Genomic DNA, 27,454 nt, shown 5'->3' with positions numbered 1-27,454 from the left:
TGCAACAGTATAATAAATCAAATATATTAAAAAACTAAAAATAAAACATGGAGCAGTTTGCAACCCAGTCTATCCCAGAGCACTTCAGTCAGCTGGGAATGAAAAGTGGTGTGTGTGACTGTTTTGTTTATTCAGATGATGCTTCTTAAACCGCTATGAGGGGAATAAAACAGAGAAAGGTAATAAAGACTTATATGACCAGTTGTAGTGTTTTCCACCTCACCCCACAGAATTCAAGCACAAGAGAAGAGGGTAAAATATTGGAACAGGGTTGTATGAAATAACTACGTGAATTTCATAAAAAGGTTTGGAAGGTAGCTAGGGTTCAGGAGACTTGACCTGAAAAGTTGAGGCAATACCACAGTATCACGGCCATGAAACCGCCCTCACTGCCTAACTGCCCCAGCCTACCAGCAGTGCATGTAAGAAAGTACTGGGAGTTACATGGTTTGGAGCAATGATTTACAACCTCTTTCATCTCATGGCACACATAAACTAATTACTAAGATTCTACAACACACCAAAAAGTATATCTTTGGCTTATCTAACAAAAATAAATATTAATTTTGAATGACTTACAAAAAAATAGTCATTACCTACCTTTTTTGTTCCATAGTGACTTTTTAAAAAAGATTTTATTTATTTTTTAGAGAGAAGGGAAGGGAGGAAGAAAGAGAGGGAGAAAAACAACTGATGTGTGAGAGAAACATGAATCAGTTTGCCTACTGCATGCCCCCACAATGGCCTGCAACCGAGGCATGTGCCCTGACTGGAAATCAAACCATCAACCTTGAGCTTTGTACACCAGTACTCAAGCCACTAAGCCACACCATCCAAGGCCAATGTGACTTTTTTAAAAAACAAGTGGCTATTCAGATTTCTGCTACAAAAAATTAACCAATCAGGTGCAACCTCATTATGCAATGTGACCAATAAGAAGCAACTCTATTACATGACCTATGAGAGAGGACCCCAAGAAACCCAGAATTTATTTATAAAAAATTTTTGTATTTATTCTTACTTGTTTAAACTTCAGTCACCTTCAAAGTACTCTCCATTTGATACAATACACCCATAGACTTTTTTCCACTGCTCAAAACAATTTGGAACTTGTAAATTTTTATGCTTTTTAGTGCTTCTGCCATTTTGTTTGTTTATTTGTTTGTTTCACCTCTCCCACATCAGCAAAACATTTCCCTTTGAGGACTTTTTGAATCCAGGGAAATGAAGAAAAAAGTCTATCAGAGTGAAATCTGGTGAATAGTGAGGGTGGGGCATGAGATTCATGCTGTTTTTTGGTCAAAAATGGCTCAAAACTCCATGCGGTGTGGGCAGATGTGCTTGTAAATCACCATCATGAAATAGGCAAATGCACTAAAAGAGTCTTCAAAAAAACTCACTGAAGTTGAATGCAGCCTCTCACAATAATGCCATCTGGTACACTGATACAGATGTGTTCTGAGAACACTCACCTAGTGGGGGAGCCTGTACTTCAAGGAGCCAGCCCTCCAGAAGATAACTTTGGTTTTTCTGGGGTCTCCCTTCATATTTATGGTTCAAGACAGGGCATTCCCACTGGACAGCTATTGTGTTGGCTGTTGTCATTTTTTAATCTGACAATCTAAGGGAAAAGAGGTCAGTGCCCCCAATAAATAGTCAGGCATCACATGTTTTAAAAATTATTGTGGCATACCAGTTGAAAACCATCAGTTTGGAGTACAATAATTCATCATAGTTCACTAGGTCTAGGTTCCCAAAAGATCTGAAATCTTTATTTATGCTCCAAACTCAGCTTCTGGGTAATGCCCTATATTTAATTTGTAACACTACCCTGTAGACAATATAACACTGTTTTCAAAACTGCAAATACACTATTTTTAAATAAACACAATTTTTTTCTTGTGATGAAATGATCTACTTTCTCAACAACTTCCAAATACACAATTAAGTGTTATTAACTATAGTCACCATATTGTATATTACATCCCCATGACTTATTTGTACCTGAAAGTTTATACCTTTTGATCCCTTTCACCAATTTTGCCAACCTCTGACACCCTACCTCTGGCAACCAACTGTTATATCTCTGAGTTTGACATTTTTTTCTTGTTTTTGTTTTTAGTTCCATATATAGGGGCTGGCTGGCAAAAGTAGGTTTACAGTTATGAGAATGTGAAAGTTTATTCTTGTATTATTTTATTAATTACTGTATTTATCTGTATTATAATTGTAAACCTACTGCTCACCCCTATATAAGTGAAATCATACAGTATTTGTCTTTCATGGTCTGACTTATTTTACTTAGCATAATGTCCTGAAGGTCCATCCATGTTGTAACAAATGGCAAAATATCCTTTTTTATATGGCTGAGTAATACCCATTGTATATATTAGCTTTACCTACTTATGTTGTTAACATGTCTTGGTTATTGTAAATAATGCTTCAATGAACATGAGATTGCGGATATTTTCAAATTAGTGTTTTTATTTCTTTGAATAAACACCCAGAAGTAGCACTACAAGATCATATGATAGCTCTTTTTACTATATTCCACAGTGGCCATACCAATTTACATTACAACCAGCAATGAAAAAGAAGTCCCTTTCCTACACATCCTCACTTGTTATTTCTTTTTTGATAACTCATTCTGAAGGGGTGAGGTACTACCTCACTATAGTTTTAATTTGCAGTTCCTTAATAATCGGTAATTTTAAGGACCTTTTCATGTCCCTGTTGGTCGTCTGCATGTCTTCTTTGGAAAAACATCTATTCAGATCCTCTGCCCAGTTAATAATCAAATTGCTTTTTGTTCAGGTTTGTTTGTTTGCTATTCAGTTGTATGTGTTCTTTAAATATTTGGGTTTTTTAAAAGATTTTATTTATTTTTAGAAAGAGGGGAAGAGAGGGAGAAAGAGAGAGAAACTCCAATGTATCAGAGAAACAATTTATTGCCTCTCGCACATCCCCAATCAGAAACCTAATTACTAAACCCAGGCACAGCCCTGACCAGGAATCAAATTAGCCACCTTTTGGTTTGCAGGACAACACTCAACCCACTGAGCCACACCAGTCAGGGATGTAATTTATGTATTTTGGATATTAACCCTTCATCAAATACATGTTTTGCAAATATTTTCCCCCATTCAGAAGGCTGCCTTTTCACTTTGTTGATGGTTCACTCATTGTCCAGAAGCTTTGTAGTTTGATGGCAAAATATTTTTGGTTTTGTTTGTTTATTTTTGTTTTTGTTTATTTTTGTTGTCTTTGCTTTTGGAGTCAGATCCAAAAAAAATCACTGCCAAAACCAATGCTAAGGAGCTTACCCCCTACGTTTTCTCCTGGGAGTTTTATAGTTTCAGGTCTTTGATTAAAGTCTTAAATCCATTTTGAGTTAATTTTTGTATGTAATATAAGATAGTAGTCTGGTTTTCCCAATACCACTTAATTTTTTTTTTAAAAACTGTTTTCCCCATTGTATATTCATGGCTCCTCTATTATAAATTAATTGAACATATATGCATAGATTTATTTCTGGGCTCTCTATCTGTTCCATTGATCCATGTGGTATCTATATGTAGACCAATACTATACTGTCTCTTTGTTTTTGTTTTTTATTTTTTAGAGAGGGGAAGGGAAGGAGAAAGAGAGGGAGAGAAATATCAGTATGTGGTTGCCTCTCATGAGCCCCCCACCAGGGACCTAGCCCACAACCCAGGCATGTGTCCTGACTGGGAATTGAAGCTACAACCTTTTGGGTTGCAAGCCTGCAACTCAATCCACTGAGCTACACCAGCCAGGGCCAATACCATACTGTTTTGACTACTATAGCTTTATAACATAGTTTGAAACCAAGAATTATGGTGTCACCAGCTTTGTCCTTTCTCAACATTGTGTTGGCTATTTGGGGTCTTTTGTTTCCATTAAAAAACTGTTCTATTTCTGTGAAAAATGACATTGAGATTTTGATGTTGCATCAAATCAAATCTATAGATTGCACTGAATCTGTAGACTACTTTGGGAAGTATGCACAGTCTAATAATATTAATTATTCCAATTAATGCACATCAAATATCTTTCCATTTACTTGTGTCTTCTTCAGTTTTTTTCTTCAATGTCTTACAGTTTTCAATGTGCAGGTCTTTCACTTCCTTGACTAAATTTATACCAGGGAAATTTATTCAACTTTTTTATCCTTTTTGATGCAATTATAAATAAAACTGTTTTCTTAATTTCTCTGATAGTTCATTAGTAGTGTATAAAAATGCAGTATGTTTTTGTACATTGATTTTTGTATCCTCCAACATTACTGAATTCATTTATCCTAATAGTTTTGTGGTGAAGTCTTTAGCATTTTTTGTATAGTGTATCATGTTGCCTTGTCTGTTATGGCTCAGTTGGTTGGAGCATCATCCCGTAACCAGACGGTTGCAGGTCTGATCCCTGGTTAGAGCCTGTACGGGAGTTAATCAATCCATGTTTCTCTCTCGTGTCAATGTTTCTCTCTCCCTTCCTCTTCCTCTAAAAGCAATGAAAAAATGTCCTCAGGTAAGGTTGAAAAAAAAAAAAGAATCAGTAAAGGAAAAGAAAAGAGTTCTTCCTAATGATCTGGAATGATTTTGAAACAGGTGCCAAATTCTTTCATATTCCTCCTGTTGAGAAGTGAGGCCTACTGTCTCTCCCCTTGTACCTGAGGTCTGTGAAAGTCTGACCAAATGCATAAAGCAGAGATAATGCTCTTCTAGGTTCTGGACCCAGATTTTAGAAACTATAGCTTCCACATGCTATCCCTTAAGATATCAGCTTGTGAGATGCTCGTTTTAAGAGCCATGTGTGAGTGAATATTCTGACCAACCCCAACTGACTACCAGCACCAACAGCCAGACTTGAGTGAAGAGGCCTTCATGGCTTAAATCCTCAGAGTTTGAGCTTCTCCACCTGAGGCCCAGACATCATGGACCAGAAACAAGCTGTGCCTTGACTAAATTCCTGACCCCCCAACAAGGTCATAACAAAATGGATGTTTCACACTAGTAAGTTTTGGGGTGGTTTGCGGAAGCAATCAATAATTGAAACATGATCTATTAGATTAAGAGATTGAATTATGCACCTACTACAGCCAAGAGTTAATTCATGTGTTTCTTTAAAAATACATATATGCACATATGCATTTCACTTAAATATATCTTTTCTCAAGGGCATTTCAAATAAGAGATATTTTCTTCTTACATACAAATAGATTCTGTGTATTAGCAAACAAGTTAACCTCTGAAATTAGAATCACTCAGATCAAAAATGTATCTAAAATCAAATAAGCCAGTCAGAGAAAGGCAACCACCACATGATTTCATTCTTATGTGGAATCTAATGAACAAACCAAACTAACAAGCAAAACAGAATCTCCCAGAGAGCAGGCTGTCAGCTCTGGAGGTGGGAGTTAAGGAGTGGAGGGATTGAGCAAAAAGGAAAAAGGACTCATAGACATGGACCACAGTGTGGTGACTGTCAGGGGAGGGAGGAAGTGGAGGTAGAAGAGAGTATAAGGGGGATAAATGGTAATAGAAAAAATACAATAAAAATATGAAACTGAGAACTATTAGCTAAAATCAAATTACCTTTGATAATCTTAATGCTATCATTTCCCTAAAAAAGGAAGGCATATAGTAAATGAGTTTTAAAAAAATGACTTCATATAAAAATGAAATCTATTACCCAACTTTGATTTATTAAACTTCAGTTACAAAACAACTATTAAAGCAGTTTCCTTGAAATAGTAACTGCTGGAACTTAAAGTTCAAATTTATGAATAAACTGATACAAGCTCTAATCAGCTTCCTTAATTAGGTGCTTATAAATATATTTAAAGTTCATATATTTTCCAAAGAGAATACAGAATATTTAAACAGGTTCTTAATTTAGTATTTAAAAACTAATATATTTGTCTACAACTTTGCACAAACATATAACATGAGAATTGTTTTAGCCCATATAATAAGCTTCCATTCATGGTACAATTTTCACCCAGGGCCTAAATAAAGTTAGAGCTGTGAGTAGTCTGGTTGTGATAACAAAGAGCCAATATTGATGAAAAACAGCTTTAGCATGTCATATTCCTTCAAAATTGCACTGAACAAGGCGAATGGAGTCACGACAGAAACACTGCCCTTGTGTCTTTTAAATTTAATCTCAAAGGGGTGTGTATATTATAAATCTTCTGAGTATACAACTGTCATTTTATACCTTAAGACCTGAGATAAACAGAAATAAGATTACCAGGGCCACTGTGACAGAGAAGGCTTTTCTTTCATAGTCAGGGAACTTGGCAGACTACACATATTCTAAGCTCCTGAGCAGTAAGAAATAGTCATGTACTAAGTTCTCTCCAGTGGAATACTGAATGTAAATGCCACTTCAGGTGAGGTCTTTTAAGTTAGTGTGGCCCTGACTGGTGTTGCCTAGTGGACTGAGCATGGGCCTACAAACCAAAGGGTCGCAGTTCGATTCCCAGCCAGGGCACATGCCTGGATTGCAGGCCGGATCCCAGTAAAGGGAATGTGAAAGGCAACCACACATTGATGTTTCTTTCCCTCTTTCTCCTTCCCTTTGCCTTTCTCTGAAAAGAAATAAAATCTTTAAAAAGAAAAAAAGAAAGTTAGTGTGTTGCCTATATACCTTCTCTTTTCTCTTCCACTGGTCATAAAGAATGAAAGGGAAATAAGACAGAAGAAACCACCTGGAAGAGAACCCACCCACCAAAGAAGAACAATCCATTTCAGACTGTTCCATGAGTATTCATTTTCAGTCTGCTACAGCAATTTGGGCTACACTAATTTAGTAAAATACACAGTTTAGGTCAGTGATTTTCAATGGGTGTGCCATAAGAATTTTTAAAACATGCAACACCTGACCCAGTGCCCCCAGTCAGGGGCACTGAACTCTTTTCACTTAGATTGTCAAATTAAAAAATAACAACAGCCAACAAAATAATAGCCATCCACCGCAAATGCCCTCTCTTGAACCATAAATACATAGTTCATATAATAGATTCGCATGTTACTGGTCACATAGCATAATAATGTTGTATCTCACTGGTTAACTCTTGGTACTGGAAATCCTTATATACAAAGATAAGCACCTGTCTTTTTAAAAAGTCACTTTGGAACAAAAAAGGTAGGTAATTACTAGTTTTCACAAATCAATTAAAAGTGTAATTATTTTTTAAATAAGCAAAAGGTATATCTTTTGGTGTGCTGCAAAATTTTAGTAATTAGTTTGTGTGCCATGAGATGAAAGAGGTTGAAAATCGCTGGTTTAACTTTTAAGCAGCTACTAGGCCATGATGAAAACCCACATATCCTGCTCAGTCACGCTGAGTCCACTGCTTGGTCAACTCTACCACTGTGTTTTCCTTATCACCCTTCTCAATCCAAACAGAAAATAGAATTGTGAAGAGGAGTTGGGAGACATTAATGAGAGTATCATTATGACACCAGCAGATTATCCTCTCTTCTTTAAACAGCTTTCATCCTTGTTTATCACTTTGCACAATGCAATTTTTTAAGATTTTATTTATTTATTTTTAGAGAGGGGAAGGGAGACAGAAAGAGAAAAAACATCAATGTGAGAGAGAAACAGAAATCGGTTGCCTCTGGCATATACCTCAACCAAGAACCAAACCTGCAACCCAGGCATGTGTGCTGACTGGGAATCGAATGGGCAACCCCCTGCTTTGTGGGAACATGCTCAACCAACTGATCCATTCCAGTCAGGGCTACACAATGCATTTCTTTAATCCTCTGGTAGAAATGAACACATTGATTGCTCTCTTTCTCTTCCTGCCTAGTCATCTGACTTGAATTACTATACTTTTCAAAAATAAGTGCAGAGGTACAAACTATGTGAATTTGATACAGATAAAAAGCCAACAGTAATTTCTTAGGAAAGGGGCATTTTAACACAGATTTGAAGGGAAGAAATTAGCTAAGCAAAGGGAGAAAAACATATGCCAAAAGCTAAGGAACCATAAGAATTTGAGGAATTCAAAGATAAGAAACAAAGAGAAACAGAAAACAGAGGCAGAATGGTACTGGAGAGGCTGGCAAGATCCAGCTTCTAGTAGGCTTCTGGTACTGCTCTTAATACAAAAAACAAGAAGAGCCCTGACTGGTATGGCTCAGTGGATTGAGCACAGGCCTGCAAACCAAAGGGTCACCAGTTCGATTCCCAGTCAGGACACATGCCTGGGTTGCGGAGCCATGCGGAGCCTACTGGGGAGTAGGAGGTACATGAGAGGCAACCACACACTGATGTTTCTCTGTCTTTCTCTTTCCATTCCCCTCTGTATAAAAATAAAATAAATAAAATCTAAAAAAAAGAAGAAGAGAATGAAGAGCGTTAAACAGGTAATTAAAATCGATCAAATAATTTTTACAAATTATAGTGAGAAAATGAATATGTAAAGAACTTAAACCCAATAGAAAAATGGGTGGCCCTGGCTGGCGTAGCTCTGTGGATTGAGCACAGGCCTGCGAACCAGAGGATCTCGGTTCAATTCCCAGTCAGGGCACATTGCCTGGGTTGCAGGCCAGTTCCCTGCAGGCCAACTCCCAGCAGGGGACGCACAAAAGGCAACCATACATTGATGTTTCTCTCCCTCTCTCCTTCCCCTCTAAAGATAAATAAATAAAAAATCTTTAAAAAAAAAACAAGTTTAAAAAAGAAAAATGGGCAAAATAATTAAACAGAAACTTCACAAAGGCCAAAAGATGCCATAACCAACCATATGGGGAGAAAAATGTTCAACCTCATCAGTCACCAAGGAAATGAAAATTAAACACAATGCTATATGTCTCACAGATGATCCCCGTTGGGAGATAAACCAATTCAACCTCTTTCAAAGAGTTTGCATCAAAAATTCCATTATTACGTTTATACACTAGGGAAATCTTTATCCAAGTATGTCACATATATGTAAATGTTCAATGTGCGATTTTTCCCAATAGCCAAAAACTAGACATAACCTAAATGGACATTAATACAATGGTTCAATAACTTATATTAGATATTTTACAATATGAAAAATTAATAAAATACAGCTACACGCATCACCATGAATAAGCCTTACAATGTTAAGAGAAACAAACTATATATATACAATGATTCCATTTACTCAAGTATGGATAAAAGTTAAACATTGTTCAAAAATAAAATATCTGGGAATAAACCTAACCAAGGAGGTTAAAGACTTGTATACAGAAAACTACACAACACTGAAGAAAGAAATCAAGGAAGACACAAACAAATGGAAACATATACCATGTTCATGGGCTGGAAGAATTAACATCATCAAAATGTCCATACTACCCAAAGCAATTTACAGATTCAATGCAATAACTATTAAAGTACCAATGGCATATTTCACAGACATAGAACAAACACTTCAAAAATTTATATGGAACCATAAAAGACCCCGACCCCGAATAGCAACTGCAATTTTGAGAAAAAAGAATAAAGTAGGAGGGATCACAATACCTGATATCAAACTGTATTACAAGGCCACTGTAATCAAAACAGCCTGGTACTGGCATAAAAACAGGCACATAGATCAATGGAATAGAACAGAGAGCCCAGAAATAAACCCAACTCTGTACAGTCAATTAATATTCAACAAAGGGGGCAGTAACATAAAATGGAGTAAAGATAGCCTTTTCAACAAATGGTGTTGGGAGAACTGGACAGCTACATGCAAAAATATGAAACTTGAGCACCAACTTACACCATACACCAAAATTAATTCAAGGTGGATAAAAGACGTAAATATAAGCTGTGAAACCATTAAAGCCCTAGAGGAGAACACTGGCAGGAAAATCTCAGATATTCCACCCAGCAAGATTTTTACTGATACGTCCCCTAGAGCAAGGGACATAAAGGAAAGAATAAACAAATGGGATCTCATCAAAATTAAAAGCTTCTGCATGGCTAAGGAAAACAGTATCAAGATACAAAGAGAAGCAACAGCTTGGGAAAACATATTTGCCAATGATACCTCAGATAAGGGTTTAATCTCCAAAATATACAAAGAACTCACTCGACTCCACTCAAAGAAGACAAGCAACCCAATTAAAAAATGGGCAGAGGACTTGAACAGACATTTCTCCAAGGAGGACATACAGAGAATCCAGAGACACATGAAAAGATGCTCGATATCGCTAGCTATCAGAGAGATGCAAATTAAAACCACAATGAGATACCACTTAACACCAGTCAGAATGGCTATCATAAACAAAGAAACAAACAACAAGTGCTGGAGAGGTTGTGGGGAAAAGGGGACCCTAGTTCACTGTTGGTGGGATTGCAGACTGGTACAACCACTATGGAAAACAGTATGGAATTTTCTAAGAAAACTAAAAATGAACGTGCCTTTTGACCCAGCAATTCCACTCTTAGGAGTATATCCTAAGAACCCTGAAACACCAATCCAAAAGAACCTATGCACCCCGATGTTCATAGCAGCACAATTTACGATAGCCAAGAGTTGGAAGCAACCTAGATGCCCATCGGTAAATGACTGGATCAAAAAGCTATGGTACATTTACACAATGGAATTCTATGCTGCAGAAAGGAAGAAGGAGCTCCTACCCTTTGCAACATCATGGATGGAACTGGAAAGCATTATGCTGAGCGAAATAAGCCAGGTGGTGAAAGACAAATATCATATGATCTCACCTTTAACAGGAAGCTAAACAACAAAACAAACAAGCAAGCAAAATATGACCAATGACACTCAAATACGGAACAGGCTGACAGGGTCCAGAGGGGAGAGGGGAGAGAATCACAGGGGAAAAGGGGATGGACTCACATGAACAAGTATAAAGGACACATGGAAAATAACTAAGGCAGGGGGCAGAAATGGGAGGGAGGTGGGGAGCACTGCAGGGAGGCAGGGCTGGGAATGTAAGACAGAAAACTGTACTTGAACAAGAATTAAATAAAAATTAAAGTTTAAAAAAAAACATTGTTCAGAGATATGTTAGGTGATAACATTAAAAAAGCAAGGAAATAAGTAATTCAGCAAAGTATCTTCAGGAGAGGGAAGGAAATATCATAGAGAAAGGCACATACGATTGGCTTGCCTATTACACCTAGAGGTTTTCTTTTTTAATACTATTTAAATTACTAAATTAAGTTTTCATGTGCTCTTCCATATATACACTAAATTTCACAACTTTTTTAATAGCAGTAACATATGTAAAGGCCCTAGGCAGCACCTGGCAAGGAGAATCCATTTGATAGGAATCCATTTCCATTTTGCTCTGCCTGTGACCTCAGTGTTGGTAACAAAGATCAAACCCAAGACCCAGATTTTTTCCTGTTACCCACCAGGACTACTCTCACCTAAGAATCCAACCATCCTCACACCCCTGCTTCTCCTCAGAACCTTTGCCTGTACCTCTAGATTCTAGAAGGGAAGTGGCATTAGCACCTAGAGCAAGAAGTTGTGATCCTACTAAACTCTATTTCTGCCACCCTTGCTCATATGCCGAATGACAGAAACAGGCTCTTTCATCTTCAGGGGTCCACACAGTCCATGACGCAAGTCCTCTTTGCTGAACAAAGAATAAACAAATGCATGCATTACATAGCTATGTTACTAGTGAAAAATAAGATTAAAGTTTAAAATCAGGCTGGTGCTACCCTGGCCAGGTGCTCAAGTTAGTTGGAGTGTCATCCTGTGCACCAAAAGGCTGCAAGTTCCATTCCCAGTCAGGACATATATACTTAGTTTGCAGGTTCAAACCCCAGTCAGGGCATGTACAGGAGGCAAACAATTCATGTTTTTCTCTATTGATTCTCTTTCTTTCTCTTTCTCTCTCTCATCAATAAACATATCCTCAGGTGAGGATTTTTTTTAACTTTAAATAATAAAAATAAAATGAAATCAGGCAGTGCTTACTCATGTTCTCCCAGTTCCTTCACAGTTTTAAGGAAGCTTCTCTTGAATGCTCAGAACAGCAAGAAGATACCTTCAAAGTTGCTTTAAAATCTTTTCCCCAAAAATACTAGATTTGATTTTTAAATGTGAAAAAAAAGGAAAAGAAATGATGGATTTGTATTCATGACTATACACAATAATCTCCATTCACTAATATTTCTTAATACTTTGAATAAAAATCTAGATCCTTTTTCAAAGTATCATGTTTTTCTATTTAAATTTTAAACACTATAAAATTTATAAAATCACACTTAGAATATATTCTGTATTATGCATAAAACTAGTCAGTCCTCCACATAAACAAAACAATAACACTTAGTAACGTATGTGACTGTTTAGCATGCTCTTATGTAAGAAAACTGTATTGAGATCAACAAGGCATTCATTTATGTTGCCCTTTATATACTACTTCCTCTGTCATGTGGCAGTCAAAAGGCTAAATGAGATGCTTGCAGCAAAGAAAACAATTCTGAAAGGTCATGTTACACAGATAGCCAGAATTTCTTTCACAATATCCTTACTGTGTATGACAGGCTATATGACAATCTAACCACAGTTATTTTCTGAGTAAAAGCAAAAAGCATGTTATCAAAGCACCAGAAACAGTAGGCACTCAACAATATAATCTTTATGAACATTTTTTCTAACTGCACAAACATCCAATGCAATTAACAGAAAAGAACCCTGGGGCAAAGAAAAGAACTGAAGGAAGAAGAACTAGTAGAAACTGGAAGGCAAGTATAAACCCACTCTGTTTATGTGCAGTGTTCATATAAAATAAGAAATTTCTAAAGTATCATTTTTAAATTAAAACATAATTTACCAAGGAAGAGCATAATTGTAACAATATTGAAGATAATGAATATGATCTACCTCAAATTTCCAAATCTGACCTCTCTGAAGGGGCTGTAATCCCACCAATATACTACCCCTTAATAACTTTTATTGGTTTGTTATCCATCTGAACAAGGAATGCCTTTTCCCATTTGTTGACACATAAGGTGTCAACAGGAAGATGAAAATTCCCCCAGCTACTTATAAAATTTCCAATCTCAGAGGTTAACAAGTGTACTCTTTCAAGGAAAAAAATCGTTCCAGCTCATTTAACCATCTTATCCAATCCTCAGAGATCACAGTTATTCCTGCTTAGATACTAAAACAAATAGCTTGCTCCTGAGCCAACTGAAGGTACTTAGAATATTAGACTTCACAGCCAAATTACACAGACATAGTAACCACAAGTTCCGGGCAATGCATTCTTTTTAAGGCTCCAGAATTTTAATTCCTGTGAGGATTTCTCACTAAAATTTAAATAGAAGACAACTTTCTTGACCAGTTCTGATCTCATAGTAGAGCATGAAGATTTGTGTTCCTTTCAAAACTACTAGGAAACAAGCTATGATAAACACTAAGAAAATACACTTAAGCGCTGGCTGGTGTGGCTCAGTGGATTGCGTTGCGTGCCAGCCTGCGAACCAGAGTCTCTTGCTCGATCCCCAGTCGGGCACATGCCTGGGCCAAGGGACAGATTCCTAGTTGGGAGTATATGAGACAGCAACTGATTGATGTGTCTCTCTGAAAATAATTTTTTAAAAAACAACAAATATGTCTAAACAGAATTCATCATGTCATAGCCCCACCCTCTCACCCCTAATACCAATCTTCCCTCATGGTTTCCTTACTTTTCTCTTCATGGTACCACCACACTTTCACCACTGGAACTCAAAATCCTGGATTCATTTATATGACTTCTTTCTTCCATATTCCCTGACAAATCTACCTGTGAAATCTACCTTGCAAAATAAATTCAGAGACCACTGACTTTCACTCCTACAGTAGTGGAGTGAAATTAATTTCATGACTATTTTTTAAGCACCTTAATTACCTGCTAGACAGAAAGCTCAGTCTAGCAGGCACAATAACTTCAGGCAGGGAATGTCCCTCCTTGTAAAACAGCATAACTAGGGTGGACCATGTTATTTATCATCCAAACCAGTAGGCTTGAGAGTAAAAGAGGGCATTAAAAATAGGTAGGTAATTACACAATGTTATGTGTCAATTCTATCTCAAAGATGGAAAAAATAGGTATTAATTTTCAAGAGCTTTAAACCAGGATATATGGTCACACTAACTGCAACTCCAGCGCTTAAATGACTGTTGCATCCTGAGTACATACTACAAAATGGTTTAACAAATGAATTAAGAGCTGAAATACTGACTTTATCACTTCCTCATTTTTTAACTCCATTGCAAGCTAAAAACTGTTCTCATATGACTCTACTGGAGCCAGCAATGACCTCCTCCTAACTGCCAAATTCAAAAAAGCTTCTTTAGTTTTCAATTAACCTCTCTATAAAGCTTTCAACACTACTGGCCCCTCCTCTCTCTTTCATGAAGCTCTGTTCACTCTGTGGTAAACATCATCCTAAACATATGATTGTCTTAAAACAAAGCCTAGTATTCCACCCCCTTTCTGCCCCAGATAAACTGAAAGATTTAGAATCTAACCAATATTCATTCACATTACCCTTCTATACATAACTTCTGGGGGAAAAAATGTTAAGTAATCAAAGATACAAAAGTGAATACTTACCTCAAAATGGTAGCCTCCATTTCAGTCTTTTAGGAAAACAGATGGCATTACTTATTTTTTAAAAGTGAGGTTTTCATGAAAGACTTTTCAGATTAGAAAATACACTACAAAAAAAAAAAGGTGACAAGATATTAGCACTTAAATGGATTAAATTAAAAATAAAATAAATTGTATTGCTTTTATGAGATTTAATTGCTCATAACTATTTTTTAAATATGAGGGAAATATAGAATACACATGAAACAATATTAAAATTACAGAACATCAGAACTGGAAGGAATTTACGTGGACATTCTGTGCAACTAAATGCTCTCATTTAGATCACCTCTTTTTTCTTGAAATCTATTTTCTATAAGCTAGTTTTCTTTCTATTTCTCAATCCATTCCTCTATCTACATCATGAACTATTGACAATAGTAGTTATTTCATTTTCCCCTTTTATTCTTTAATATAATATTTGACAGACACAATATATGGAAAGATGCATGTAAGCAAGCATAAAATGAACATTGCAAATCACCATCCTATAGAAGAACACATGTAACATTACATCTTCCTATGTACCCCTCTCATCCCAATTTTTATCCTGAATACTTACTTTTTTTGAAATTTTTATTGAATTTATCAGTGACATTGGTTAATAAAATTATGTTTCAAGTGTACACTTCTGTAACACATCATCTGTATATTGTATTGAGTGTTTACTAGCCAAAGCTGTTATTACATTTTAAAAAATAACTGTCACATGTGTATATGCCTCTGAATAATTTTTTTGCTTGTGCTCCCTGCTTCCTTTTCCAGCTTAATAAATTTACACTATATGAAGTCTTCAAGGACTTGAATTTTTTCACTCAATATTTTTCTAAGCTTTATCCTAAGCTTAAGCTATATTACATTTTCATTCATCTGTAGTAGCTCATTACATAAATATGCCACAATGTACCATAATTAACCATTCTGTTGACAGATATTTAAATGGCTTATACTTTTTGCTTTAATCAACATTATTACATCAATATATGTCTCCAGGTGCATGTGAACAAGAATTTCTTTAGGGCATGCTTTAAACAAGTGAAACTGGTGGGATGCAGCACATGCAAATTCCCAGCTTTACCAAAATGCCAAATTGTCTTCCAATTGTATCACCTTATAATGCACCAGAGGTAAATGGATTAATAACATTTCCTCTCCAATGCTTGGTAAAGTTAGATTTCTTAATTGGTACCATTTCAGAACATATAAAATGATATCATATTTGCTACCATATAAAATGATATATCATATTGAAGAACTTTTCAAATGCTGAATAATTATCTATATATGTTCCTTTCTGCATTCTTTTGTTCACAGACTTTGGCCATTATTATTGGGTTGTCTTTTCTTATTAATTAGTAAGTAGACTTTACATATTCAATATTCAGGACCAGGACTGACTATGTAACTTGCAGGGCCCAATGTAAAATAAAAATGTAGAGCCACTTATTCAAAAATTAAGAATTTCAAAAGAGAGCTGAGCATTAAAATAAGCATGAGGTCCTGTGTGACTGCACAGGTTGTATATCTATATAGCAGCCCTGTTCAGGATATTTCTTTATTATACATAATATTTACTGTTTTTTTTCAAGTCTGTGATTTACCTTTTCATTGTATATATTGTGTCTTTAAATGAACATTAATTTTAATGTAATAAAAATATCATTTTTTATTTGAGTCTTATCAAGAAAATCCTGTAGTCTTCATAAAGTTTTATGGCTTTGCCTTTCCATTTGAGCTCTGAACCATGGGTGCTTAGTCCAAGCATCAGTGAGCTCACAGCCCTCTCCTCTCAGCTGTTAAATCCCATTCTTCACTAATAACATTTTGTCGGACTTTATAACCTTTATGATAGCTGCATCCTAATTATTATCTATTTCATTTCTGGGCAAGCTCATTCAAACTGGACTGGAGTCTCTACTACATACCAAGTTTTGAATTATTTACATTTGCCAGTAGTACTTAAAGTCAGAAATTTTATCTTTTTAAAGATTTTATTTATTTACTTTTCAAGAGAGAAGGGAATGAGAAAGAGGAGAAAAACTGTGATGTGCAAGAGATACATCAATAGGTTGCGTCTCACATGCCCCCAACCATGGACCTGGCCAGCAACCCAGGCAGGTACCCCAACTGGGAATCAAACTGGCAACCTTTCAGTTTGCAGTCTGGTGCTCAATCCACTAACCTACACCATTCAAGGCCCAAGTGAGAAATTTTAATTAAAAAGTTCAAGCACTGCTTTGGCTGTTGCGGCTTAGTGGACTGAGTGCCAGCCTGTGAACCAAAGAGTCACCAGTTCCGTTCCCAGTCTAGGGCAAATGTCTGGGTTACAGGTCTGGTCTCCTGTAGGGGGCACATGAGAGGCAATCACATGATGTTTCACTCTCTTTCTCCCTCCCTTCCCCTGTCTAAAACTAAATAAAATCATTTTAAAAAAGAAAGAAAATGGAAAAGAAAAATATTTTTCAAAAAAGTTCAAGCATCTAGTTAGAACAGTTTACATTTTTAAAAAAGAGAGAAAAGGTTGAACAATCTTCAAGTTTCATAATATTTCTAGGAATCAAAGGAAGGCATAAATGTTGCTATTAAGATTGAAAATCTTTTTCATTTTGTACCTTCAAAAGAAAATTCAGCTAGGAAGCAAGTAATTTAATTCTAGTCAAGGTTTCTTTGTTTTTGAACTAAGATAAATAATATTCTTTAAAGTGAGAGAAATGTTATAAAACAAATTTCAGAATGATGTCAAACTATATCAAACTGCTTCTTTTCCCAAAAGTTAAGGTCATCAGTCAACTCAAAATTAGCCAATTTGCTGGTCAGGATGTTGACAGTGGAAGAGGCTATCTGTGTTGGGGCAGGGATATATGGGAACTCGATGTACTTACTGCTCAATTTTGCTGTGAACCTAAAACTGCCCTAAAAATTAATGTCTACTTAAAAAGGAAAAAAGAAGGCAATGTTTTGACTGCTGGAAATAAAAAGATGTGACACAGTACCAGCTAACAATGAACGTAAGTATGTATATTGCTCACTGTTCTTGGACAGTCAATGAAATTACTCTGATTTTTATCACAGAATTCAAGAAAAATTACTCTTTAAGTTCTTAATAATGATTTAGGTATAAACAATGTTATTAATGACCTAACATATGAAGATTCACTCACACAACTTCATTTGGTGGGGGGAGGGAACAATTTACTAGAAGGAAAAGTTTTAGACAAACAATAAATATCCATTAAACTCTAAATGAATGGGGGCAGGGAGAGAATTTCAAAATCTCACACTGAAAATTGCCCATGACCAACCCAAACTCCAATATAGGTTCTGAACAGGGACCTGTTCAAGTAAAAGTACTTTTCTACAAAAACAAAACAAGAAACACTATGCCTCAATCATACAGTTTATATTACCTCAGTTTTAAGATGGAGGTTTTTCCACATTTTAACATCTCTGATATAGAAATGCATCTTACAGCCACTATCAGACAGCAAGGGTAATGTACAAGGTCACTGCCCACACATGTGAACTTGATTCTTTTTTTCTTGATGGCCTAGTAATACAACTATAACTTAGTAATATTTCAGTACACAAACCATACAAGGACCATTTGAGGTGAGAATAAATTTTTGTTGATATCTTCCAGTAAAAATTACCAAAACCCCCAGAATGAGTGTCGAGGCTTATGAAAATCCATCTCACTATATTAAGAATTATGCACTCTGCTGCACGTTATACTTGAATTAGAAAAAAATGAAATATAAATAAAGATACTTCATTTCTGCTTGAAAACCTGATGAGAGTTCAAAGAAAAGAAAGACTTTAAAATACAAAGAGACTCTTACTCTCACTAACTAGAAAAATGCAAATTAAAACTACAGTGGCTCAATTGGTGTGGCAACACCAAAACTACAGTGGCTCAATTGGCAATGTCCCACAAAACAAAGGACTGCCAGTTGGATTCCAGGTCAGATCATGCCTGGGCTGCCAGTTTGGTCCCTGGTCCCTGGTCCAGGCATGTGCAGGAGGCAACCAGTAGCTGTTTCTCTCCCTCTCTTTTCCCCTCTCCCCCATAAGTAACATCTTTTTTTAAAAAGATACAAAAAAAAAATGCAGTGAGACACCATTTCAACACACCCATTTGAGAAGAAATACCTATATACTAAGTTACTTTGTTGGCCAGGTTGTGAATATGCACTATCTATCCATCATAACACCACTACAATGGTAATTATATAAATTTTGCGAAGGACATGTTAACCTTATTGTGGTAAATATTTTGCAATAGACACACATATCAAATCATCACACTGTACACTTTTAACTCATACAAATGTTATAAATCAACTAAATCTCAAAGCTAGGGGTGAGAGGAGAAATATACACCATCCCTTATTATTAACAGGGAAGCCGAGGTCCAAACATAAGAGCAATTTGGCAACATCTAAAAAAGACAGAGATATACAGCCTTGAATAGCAATATCACATCTGAATTTATTACATAATAATATACCTGTATATGGGCTCCATTCTGACCAATCAGGAAAGTGCTTTTTGCAATAATCAAACTGTGAGTATTTGGAGTTCTCATTTGCAAAAGGACACACCAATCAGGAACCAAGGGCAGGGACCTCTATCCATAAAGGAAGTTACCCTCTGGCTCAGAGAAAGTACTGTCCATTTTCCACTGAAGACTGAAGACTGAGTTTCCCCAACATCAAAGTTCTAACACCGAACTTTTCTCAAGAACACAGCTGTCCAGCTAGAGAGGGGACTGGCCCCAGGGCTGCCTCGCAGCCATGCTGTATCATGACTGACCTGAGGTTTCCTTCTTTATTGCACCCTAAATTAGGGGTTGTTGGTGGTGCTGAATTGACACCAATGACCATCAGTTGATAGTTTATAAAGTTTTTGTTTCAACCTAGGGTTTACAGTCAAAATTCTGTATGGCTAATTAGTGTAGTTTTTTTAATTCTCCCTTTCAACTTGTTATTCATGAGAAATCCATTTAGGGCTGTTTTTGATCTCTGAACTTTTTATGGGCCTCCTGCCCTGCCAAGGAGTGCCCCACTTCTGCTGCCTTTAATGCCTCAAAACTTTGGTGCCATTGACCTCAGACACCACTTTGCCATCCACAATTCTGCAGGTGGTGATCTTTTAGATGGTATGAATGGAGTGGCTTTGGTCCAGGACATCAACAATATCAAAGTCCTCCCCTTCTCTCAGTAAGCGGCAATCTCAGCTAAAAACTTGACCTTAATGTTCAGCAGAGCCTCTTACTCCTGGGCCTGGTGCTGCCCCTCTGCCCAGGTCTGAGCCAGCCCTGCCACAGTTGCAGCAGGATCCCATTGAGCTATTCCACCTCTATGGCATGGAATATCTCCACCTCCCTTGAGCTGTTCTCCAAGGGAGAATCAAAGCTAGGCCTTCAGATCTCTCAATGAGTACAGATCGATCTGCAAGGACTGGACCATACATCTCAGCTCTGAGTGTCATCTCAGCAGTTCCTATCTGAGGTCTGTTGGGTGACCACTGTGGTGCTCTCCTCAATCTGCTGGGACCAGTATTTGCCTAACTCCTCTCAGTTCTTCCAAGCAAGGTCATCACACTGGGCCCAGATGTCTGCCATGATCTTGCTGAGGTCCTGAGATCTGGGGGCATCCAACTCCATGGTCAACCCAGAGCTGGCAATCTGGCTTGTAGACCATTTACTTCTGTCTCGCAGTTCTTCATGAAAGCAATTCTTACTTGAGAGCTTCAACCTCTGTCTCCAGCTATAGCCAAATGATACTGGTGTCATCAATGACCTTTCAGGTCCAGCTCTGTCTCATACTTGACTCTAAAGTCATCAGCAGCCAAGACGGGTATTGTCAATCTGCAGAATGATGTGGGGATTGTTCACAGAATTTGCAAAGAACCCTCAATGATCTTGAAATAATGCCCCCAGTCTCTGATTGGGGTCCCTTCTCCAGGTGTTCCAGATTTTGCTCTCCAGTCTCCAATTATCAGCCTCCACGTTTCTCACCCTCTCCAAGTAGAAGGCCAGGCAGTCATTCAGGCATTGCAGAGTCTTCTTCTAGTTCTGGGTGCCACCTATGCCTGCCAGACACTCAGCCATCCCTGCAGCCAGACCCCTAGATCCCCAGATGCCTCACACTGGTGGAGTGGGATGCCGAGATTGGGGAGCCCAAGCCCCCCGCATCTGCACAGACGCTGGCCACAATGCTTACCAGCCAGACCCAGTGGCTGGGTGACTGCATAGAGCCCAGGTCCACTAGTTTGTGGAGAAGCTAGGGCTGGTGCTGAAGCTCATGTTGTTCAGGGAGAAAGGCAAGACGCCAAGACTCAGGTTCAAGCTGCCTAGGTCCATTTTTGTCTGTATTTCACTTGGGTTTTTTTCTTCTCATCCTGATAGATTTTTTTTTTAATATTTTATTTATTTATCTTTAGAGGGGAAGGGAAGGAGAGAGGGAGAGAAATATCAATGTATGGTTGCCTCTGCCAAGGACACACAATGTATCATGTGTCCCCTGCCGGGAACTGGCCTGCAACCCAGGCATGTGCCCTGACTGGGAATCGAACCGCGATCCTCTGGTTCACAGGCCCGTGCTCAAACCACTGAGCCACACCAGCCAGGGCTAGATTTGTATATCTGTTTATGATTATGTAAAACATTATATGGCTCTAAAAGTACACATATATAAAAAGATATGCTCAGAAAAGCATCCCTCTCTCTATCCCTACTATACCATCTCCATCCTCTTCATTTCCACATTGCTGCCACCCAAATCCTGTAAGCAAACCAGTATCATCGGTTTCTGGCTATCCTTCCTCGGTATGTTTTTGTACAAATGTGCAAATACATATCCACATTCTTGGTTCTCTCTTTTTCTTACCTAAAAGGCAGCACACTATAGTTATTCTTTTACACTTATTAGCAGTATGTTTCTTGACTCCTCTTTTCCAAAGTCCTATGTGTCTTCCTAGTTCAGTCACTGCCCCTAGCCCACCCAGGATAATGGTGACAGTGGAGGTACTGAACACTGATTGGTTCTTTAGAAAAAAAAAAACAAAACCCTCTATAAAAGTAAAACAAATGAAGCCTGTGAATTGTTAGATAGTCCAGGAAAAGTCCTCCTGCAGTCCAAGGACCAGATCACAATAGGAAATGCAGCCAGAAAGGATCACCTGGAAGGAAAAGCTACAATCTCAAGTAAAATTATTAGCTGTATTTTGCAGTTCTCAGAGGAGGCAGGTATCAAAACTGCTTTCATCAGAAAATGTGAAGAGACAGCTTTCATTGCACCTAAATGTGAAATGATTCCAAATGAATGAGTTTATAGAACAACAGCAACTGTTTCTGTTCTCAAAAGAATACTGGTGTCAAGGAAGGGTACAAGTTTTACCTTCCTAAAGTGGAGATGTCTTTTAAGGATGATGTCAATAATGATCCACAGTGATTTGAGGAACAGATCATTGCTGCAAAATTTTGCTTTGCTGGACTTGTTATAGGCCAAACTGAAGTAGATATCATGAACCATGCTACATAGGCTATTTTTGAAATACTGGAGGAATCCTGGTTGTCCAGGACTGTACTATGAAGTTGATATGAAGACTGGTTAATATGAAGACTGAATTTGGTGTTGATGTCACTACCAAAGAAACTATTCTTGCTGATATAACTGATAATAATTCCTGGAGACTCTATTCATCAAGAGATCAAAGTAGACAGAAAGTCATATTGTGACCTCAAGAAAGTAACTCCTGAAGGGCTCCAGATGGTGAAGAAAAATTTTGAATGGGTTGCTGAAAGAGTCAAGTTGCTTCTGAAATCAAAAAGTCAGTGCAAGGCCCTGGCTGGTGTAGCTCAGTGGATTGAGCACAGGCCTGCAAACCAGAGGATCACAGTTTGATTCCCAGTCAGGGCACATACCTGGGTTGCAGGCGAGTTCCCTGCAGGCCAGTTCCCAGCAGGGATGCACAAAAGGCAACCATACATTGATGTTTCTCTCCCTCTCTCCTTCCCCTCTAAAGATAAATAAATAGAATCCTTAAAAAAAAGTCAGTGCAGGACTATATAGTACTGATGGGCTCAACTTCGGATCTTGGTCACTGTGAAAAAAAAATCAAGGCTTGTGGAAAGTCTAGCATCCATGTAAACTTCAGGTAACCTCTACCAATAAAGGACCAGATGAAACCCTAAGAATTAAAGCTGAGCATAAATAGGGTGGCAATCCTGTATTATTTGTGGTGGGGGCAGAAGCAATGGTTTTAGGGCCAGTGATGTCCGGTTATCAGTGGTTCTCCCCTCATCCAGACTGAGACGCTCAGGCTGTGTGGTCTCCTCTTCAACTACACAGTGGTCTTCACTGTTCAATCATACTTTCTCCAGAAGGATTAGCTCAGTGTGCTGCTCAGATACTTGGTTTAAATAACCACTTGGTGTGGGTCAAACTGTGAGCAACTATATTGAATACGTGGATTTCCTTAAAGCAGGATAAGAAAACCCAAGAGGGAAATTTGTAAGAAAGAACATCATTGGCCCTGGCTGTTGTGGCTTAGTGTATTGAGCACCAATCTGCCAACCAAAAGGTCACCGGTTCAATTCCCAGTCAGGGCACATGCCTGTGTTGCAGGCCAGGCCCCTAGGTGGGGGCATGTGAGAGGCAACCAATGGATATGTCTCTCACACATTGATATTTCTCTTTCTCCATCCCTTCCCCTTTCTCTAAAAAATAAATCAGTTTTCTCTGATTGATTTAAAATCTTAAAAAAAAAAAGAAAGAACATCATTGCATTTTTAGGAGAAAAACTATTAAGTTTCTAGTTTATCTGCAGAAAAAAATCAAGCAAGAAGAAAAGATTTTAAATCAGAGAAAACAAATTTTATTACTGGGTGAAAAAACAATGTTCCTCATTTTCAATATGTTCTGGAAATTACACTGTATATCAGTCTATAGAAATATTCATCCTTTTTTTTTACATCTGCACTCTACTTTGTTGTGTAGATGTGCCATCGTTTATGGGTAACTTAAACTGTTTCCACTATTTTTACAATGCTACAATGTAAACTATTGATATCCTCCCATCCTGTTCCCCCTGAAACACTATTCAGGCCAAAAACAAACAGAAAAGGCTGGCTCTACGTCCAAAACATACCAAACTCTCAACACTCCCACTGTCCCTGACATAGCCTCAGTCTAAAACATTATCGGCATTTCTTGACTGCTTTGCTCCAATACCCTCCTAATCAGCCTCACTGCCTCCAGGTCAGCCTCTCCACAATTCATCTGTGCCAGAGTGACCAGAATGTACCTTGTACAGCAAAAATTAGATCACTACAGTTCCTTGCTTAAAACCTTCCGAAAGCTCTCATTGTAACTCTGAGTTGCAACTATGACCTACAAAGACCCTACATGATTTGTTATTTGTCTGCCTCCAACCTCATCTTCCACTCTCTTCCTCATTCACCACTCTCTAGCCATACTGGTTTTGCTATCCATTCATTACATACTTTGTTCCTACCTTAAGGCTTTTGTACTTGCTATTCTTTCATCTTGAAATGTTCTGCTCCAGGTCATTGGCCAACTTCTTTTTAAAAAAATATATATATATATTTATTTAGAGAGAGGAGAAGTGAAGGAGAAAGAGAGGGAGAAAAACACCAATGTGAGAGAAACATTAACTGGTCTGCCCTTCAGATGCGTGCCCACTAAGGACCAAACTGGCCACCTAAGCATGTGCCCTGAGCCGGTATTGAACCCACAACTTTCTGGCCCAACCAACTGAGCCATACTGGCCAGGACTCATCGGCCACCTCTAATATTCATGTCTCAACTCAAAAGTTACTTATTTTAAGAGAGTTTCTGTGTATCTCCACAGTTGAGACAGTAACTTGGATCATCCCTACAGACAAAAAAGGTTCTATGGAGAGTAACTTCACAGAGTGATCTAATCATGAATTCCTAACTAGGTAGGTCATGATGGGTAGTCATGCAGCAGGCATATAACTTCTTTAGTAAACAGTTTATCTTTGCTTTGAGCAAGCCCTGAGCATTGTTTCTGTGCATCCAGGTTAACATACCTTTGAAAAGCCTCTTTTCAGAACCCTTAGAAGCAAAAAAGTCATTCTCAAAGAGAGCCCATAATCTTTAATCCTATTAACTATCCTGTAATCCAATCTCCACCTCATTTTCTCCCACTTTAACATAATTTTCCTTCCTTCCCTCCTTAATTCCAAATGCATAAAAGAAACTGCAAACTCAATCTAAAAGCAGTTTTCTGGGTCTAGTGAGATCTTGCTTCCCAGAGTATCTATCTCATCTGGCTCAAATAATTTTTTTAATTTGTATTTACTTATTTTTAGAGAGAGGAAGGGAGGGAGAAATAGGAGAGAAACAGTGATCAGTTGCACATGCCCTCAACAGGGCCCAGCCAGTAACCCAGTCAAATGCCCTGACTGGGAATCTAACCTGCAACCTTTTGCTTTGCAGGAAGACACCCAACCCACTGAGCCACATGAGTCAGGGCTCAAATAAATTTTTGTAAAAATTTCCTAAAGGCTTCTAATAACTTTGGAAGTTATTATATTGACATTCTCTATCACTTTATCACCTTCACACTACTTATTAATACTTATAATTCTCATTTATTATTTAGATGTTTATCCTTCCACTAGGAAATAGGGAACGTCTTGACAATAACTTTTAATCAATAAAACTTTTAAGTATTATTTTTTAAACTTTTCTGTAAGTCTGAAATCATCTCAAATAATTCTCCTTGGAATTGCCTATTCTGGACATTTTATATAAATGAAGTCATATAAGACATCATCTTTTCTGACTAGCCTATTTCATTTAGCACAATATTTTCAAGGTTCATCCTTACATGTTGTAGCATGCTATAGCATGTACAAGAACTGCATTCATTTTTAATGCTGAAAACTATTCCACTGTATGAATGAATTGCATTTTATTTCTCCATTTACCAGCTGATGAACATTTGTGTTGTTTCCACTTTTTGGCTATTATAAACAATGTTGCTTGAAACATTCACGTATATGTCTTTGGATGGACATGTGTTTCAATTCTCTTGGGTATATATACCCAGGAGTGGATTGCTAAGTCACATGGTAACTCTATGTTTAACTTTTTGAGGAACTGACAGACTGCTTTTCCAAAGTAACTATGCTATTTTACAATCCAGCTAGCAATATATGAGGCTTCCAACCCTACATGCAAAACTTCTTATTGTCCATCTTTTTGTTATAGTCATCCTGTTAATATGAAGTTATCTCACCATAATTTTGGTTTTCATTCCCTAGTAACTAATGATGTTGAGCAATCAGTCATAGCTGATTATCCACTTGTATATCTTCCTTGGAAAATGTTTAACACACTGCCAATTTTTAAATTGAATTATTGAAATTTTTATTATTAACTTGTAAGTGTTCTTTATATATACCTTATTTGATATAAGCATTACTAACATTTTCTCACTGGCCCTCTATTGGATTGTTAGGGTCTGCATTTACATATCAACTTAGCTTCCAGGTTCAGAAGAAAATCTCTGTTAGTATTAGCTTATAACCATTAACCAACACATTAAAAGCAATTTATAAGAATTTGGTATCACTGACAAGTGGTTACTCAAAATCTACATTTTACAGGAAATACAATAACTTCATTTCAATAGTATGAGGACTCGAAGTCATAGATTACTCATGTTTTCAATGCTAAAATAGTATGTATAGAATGCCCTTAGATATACAAAGAGCTGACTGCTAATTTAACAAATCACATGAAATCAGAAACACAATCTTCTATCCTCTTTATATTTAAAAATACTTATATAGTAAAACAGCTTCCAACAAGACTTCAAAAGGGTAGAAATTAACACAGTTTAGATACTTATTTCTGACTATGAGAGCTAGAACAAACTTCTTAGGCATACAAGGCCTTCTGTGACCCACCTCTTCCTACTTCTGAAACTCCCTCCCAATTTACATTCCAGCTGCCAGTTATTTATAAACACCTGTGATTAAGCCCTGGTATCATCTCATACTGGTTCTTCCTTGACCACCTCTCTCCTGAGGACTAGTTTAGAATTTATATACCAGTGGTTCTCAAACTTTCTGGTTTCAGGACTTCTCCACACTCTTAAAAATTGTTGAAGACTCAAAAGCTCTTATCCATCCATGTAGCTTGTATCTATTAATATTTACTAAATTTGAAATTAAAACTGTATATTTAAAAATGTTTACTCATTTGCCTGACCAGCATGGCACTGTTGGTTGAGCGTCATCCCGCAAAATAAAGGGTTGCTGGTTCAATTCCCAGTCAGGGCACATGTCTGGGTTAAGGACAGTCCCCAGCTGGAGTGCATGTGAGAGGCAACTAATCAATAGTTCTCTCCCTCTTTTCTCCCTCCCTTCCCCTCTCTATTTAAATATATATTTATTCTTGTAAAAAACAAATCTATTAACTATTTATTTTAAAACATTTTATTTTTAAGCATATTTTTAGTTTTAAAAACCACAATTTTCAAAACAAAACCTCTAGTGAGAAAAGGGACACCATTTTATAGTTCTGCTAATCTCCTTAATGTCAAGCTTAAAAGAAGACAACAAATTTTCATCTCTACTTCTACCTTCAATCTACTGTGATGATCACATTATATACTGCCTCTGGACAACTCTGTCATACACACACACACACACACATACACACACACAAGCAAATAAGGGCAAATAATGTCTCATGTTATAAAAATAGTTTTGACCTTGTAGATGTCTGACAAAGAGCTTGTGGCCCTCCCAGGAACCCCCAAGCCCTACTTTTGAG

The 27,454-nt window shown here is 37.4% G+C and overlaps 1 protein-coding gene and 1 pseudogene across 2 annotated transcripts in view; one reads left to right on the top strand and one right to left on the bottom strand.

Moving 5' to 3' along the window:
• Positions 1-14,682, bottom strand: part of PIK3CB (phosphatidylinositol-4,5-bisphosphate 3-kinase catalytic subunit beta) — a 134,259-nt gene extending 119,577 nt beyond the window's left edge. For both annotated transcript variants that reach the window (XM_037061186.1, XM_037061187.1), the window contains exon 1: positions 14,583-14,682. The gene's annotated coding sequence lies outside the window, so the exon portion shown is untranslated. The remainder of the gene's footprint in view (positions 1-14,582) is intronic.
• A 5,015-nt stretch (positions 14,683-19,697) lies between these two features.
• LOC118997498 (multifunctional protein ADE2-like) lies at positions 19,698-23,138 on the top strand (annotated as a pseudogene).
• Positions 23,139-27,454: the final 4,316 nt, after the last annotated feature.

Source organism: Sturnira hondurensis, unplaced genomic scaffold, assembly GCF_014824575.4.
Source record: "Sturnira hondurensis isolate 20B ecotype Veracruz unplaced genomic scaffold, ASM1482457v3 Scaffold0013299, whole genome shotgun sequence".
Lineage (NCBI taxonomy): Eukaryota > Metazoa > Chordata > Mammalia > Chiroptera > Phyllostomidae > Sturnira > Sturnira hondurensis.
The sequence above is the reverse complement of the archived record's forward strand: the minus strand, read 5'-3'. Positions and strand labels throughout refer to the sequence as shown.